At 39.7% G+C, this 3,277-nt stretch overlaps 1 pseudogene; it reads right to left on the bottom strand.

Moving 5' to 3' along the window:
* Positions 1 to 481: 481 nt before the first annotated feature.
* Positions 482 to 860, bottom strand: LOC102239278 (annotated as a pseudogene).
* Positions 861 to 3,277: the final 2,417 nt, after the last annotated feature.

Genomic DNA, 3,277 nt, shown 5'->3' with positions numbered 1-3,277 from the left:
TCACCAGCTTACTTGGAACTCAGTTCTGGGAATTTTAGCTTGGTAACTAAAGGCTTAATACTATACAGTGGGGCCTTGACTTATGAGTTTAATTCATTCCATGATGGAGCTCGTAACTCAAATTACTCGTATGTCAAATCAAAAAGTAAACAAGTGAGACACGTGATGCTGGGCTGATGTTGTGGTGTTCACTGTGACGTTCGCTGCACCAACTAGTGGTGGGGTATCTGAAGCTGGCTCATAACCTGACTTTTAGCTCGTAACTCAAAGCAAAAAATCGGCCGAGAGACGGCTCATATCTCAAAAAACTTGTTAGTCGGGACACTCGTAAGTCAAGGCCCCACTGTATACCCTTCTTTGAAAATCACAAGTTACATTAGTATTATCCAGAGTGTGCTTGTATAACAAATAATGTCACTATTGCTAAAGCCAGTTTTTATCATATTAATTAATTAATTTATAGCCTTTTAATTGGTTTTATTACTCAAAAAAACTTCAAATTTATTTAGCTTTCTGACTCTGTGTTTATCCCTTCAACACTTTCACAATGGTTTTCTGCTCCTCAGTAAGGAATGCTTGTTTGATCCTGTCCTAGACACATTTAGCTCACATGGGTCCCCCCCAGGCCCTGCTGACATGTTTTTCACTTTAGACAACCTCATTATAACTTTAAGTCTCACAGCATGAACTCCACAAAGTCGGCCTGGGCACAGGCTGCACGCAGATTTGGGTGCTTTCCCAGCCTTCTTGGTATACTAATAAAGGTAAACAATTCTATTACCAGGGATTCAGGACAGCCTGGTTTTGTAGAGACTATTGTAGGACAGCTTCCTCCAATGGCATGTTCAATGCTGGACCATTCCGAATGCTTGTAGCCATCGTCCTGGAAGAGGCTCTCATATTTGTTTTGTTACTGCAACATATTTTACAGAACAATGCTGTGCATTCAGCCTTAATACTTTTTTCATTCTCTTTTATTTTATACTAGTGGCCCAATGCACAAATTCATGCACATTGAAAGGAAATTAATTAGAAGAAATATTTTAATTTCACTATTTTCCCTTTCTCTATAATAGAAGTGTCAACCAAATTCATGATCGATAATGACAGATCAAAATACACCCATGCAATTGGCACCAGCGAGAGCTTTATATGTATTGTACATGTGCGAGTCAACTTAGCCTTTTATATATATAGAACAAACTTGCTTAATTAGACCTGCTTTCTAATTTAGCTAAACTTTTTCTAGCCCAGTGAAGCACCCCAACTTCTCTTTCAGGTAATTGTCAGCAACACAGCAGTAAATATCAACATGAAGCAGATTATTATTGTAGATCATGCAGGGAGAACAAAGAGTAAAATATTTAACTGCAGCAGCTGTGTGACTATATTCTGCACAGTGAGAAAACCTGAAGTCATTTTCAAGGTCTACCATTTCTTATTTCTTTTTAGTTGGGTCAAGTTTCTAAATTTTCTAAATCTCTGTTTTCCAGCTAATAAAAAGATAATAGGATTCTACCAAGTCTCCTATCTACCTACTCTAGGACTTCTATGAGGATCAAATGAGATGAGGCATGGAAAAATGCTTCACAGACATTTGGTTAAAGTATAAAATGTTTGTACCTAGCTATAAAGCAAGTCGTGTTCCTGGGCTGAAGAAACTGCAAGGAGGCTAGTTGTCGCTTGGGAGAGGAAGCTGGGCATTGCTATGTGTCGACATTACCCGGGACCGATAGCCACCATTTCTGGGCTGGGCTGGGCTGTGGGCCGCATTTTGCAGTATGGGTTCTAGGCAGTGTCAGCTGAAATTTGGTGGACTGCAGCTCCGAGTTGGTGGTGGGGCTCATGTCCCACTTGGGAGAAGCCGAGTATTGCTTTGTTGGCACCAGGTCCAAGGTGCCATTTATTGTTAAGTGGTCTTTCGCTAGGGAGAGAAGCTAGGCATTGCTGCATGACATCATTACTTGGGCCCATAGCCACCATTTCTGGTCTGAGCTGGGCTGTGGGCTGCATTTTGCACCATGGGGTCTCGACAGCATTGGTTGAGATTTGATGGGCTGTTGCTCCAGGGTGGTGGTAGGGCCTATGTCCCACTTGGGGGAAGCCGAGTGTTGCTTTGTGGGTGCCAGGTCTATGGTGCCGTTTTTCTGTAAATGGGGACAACCAGCTATCACAAAGTAAATTTTAGGAAATTCACCTTTGATTGATGGTTTTGATTTCATGTGGAAAGTTATTTTGGAGTTTAGTTTGAATACTTTTTTTTTTACTGAATTTTTATTATTTTAAGATAGTTTAAGACTGAAGTCCTACAAAATGCTTTCCACAGTTACAATCTATCTTTGACTGGGTATCCTACATGAAGCTACAAATTTAAGGAAGAAAAAAAATCCATTTGTCTCAAGAAAAAATATAATAGACAGGCAATCCTTGGCTAATGTGATTTATGGTAACTGATGGCTTGGGTTGTGACTCTTCCTTTCATAAATCAGAAAATAAAACCTGTGACATGGTGATTGGCACTAATTAAAAAACTCAACTTTAAAACAAATCAGATCTTAATTTTGGCTTTTCTGGACCAGGCTTATATAAATGCCATATTTTCTAGTTTTTAAAAATATCTGTGTTATGCAGAGGTCAAAACCACTGACTGACTCACTGTTCAGAATGGGTCAGATGAAAACATTCAAAAGCACTGAACATTTGGAAGTCAACTCATATGTGACATTTCCATAATTAAATCTTTCACTCATGTTTATGGATATTCCATTTATCCATTCATTTGTTCAGTTCAAATTTGTTGCACTCCTAGTACATGTCAGGCACTGTGCTAAACCCAGAAGTAGCATGCTTGCCACCGTCACTCTGATCATCCTTACCCCAGAGCTCTGATGTCTCTTTTATTTTTTAGAGAGAGAGGAAAGGAGAGGGAGAGAGAGAGAGAGAGAGAGAGAGAGAGAGAGAGAGAGAGAAAGAAATGTCAATGTGAGAGAGAAACACCATGATTTGCCTCCTGCACACACCCTGACCAGAGATTGAACCCACAGCTTGGGTACATTCCCAGACTTGGAATAGATCCAGTAACCTTTCTGTGCATGGAATAACACTCAACCAACTGAGCCACACCGGCCAGAGCTCTCTTTTCTTCATGTAGTCATTTTTGAACCAACATGAATAACTCATGAAAGTTTTGCTTCAAATAACAAGTAACCAAAAGACAAACTGTCTTATTTGCATATGTCCTAAAAGGTTCTGTATTATTTCTTCTCATTAAATAAAG

Source organism: Myotis brandtii, unplaced genomic scaffold, assembly GCF_000412655.1.
Source record: "Myotis brandtii unplaced genomic scaffold, ASM41265v1 scaffold714, whole genome shotgun sequence".
Taxonomy (NCBI): domain Eukaryota; kingdom Metazoa; phylum Chordata; class Mammalia; order Chiroptera; family Vespertilionidae; genus Myotis; species Myotis brandtii.
This window is presented reverse-complemented; position numbering and strand designations above follow the sequence as displayed.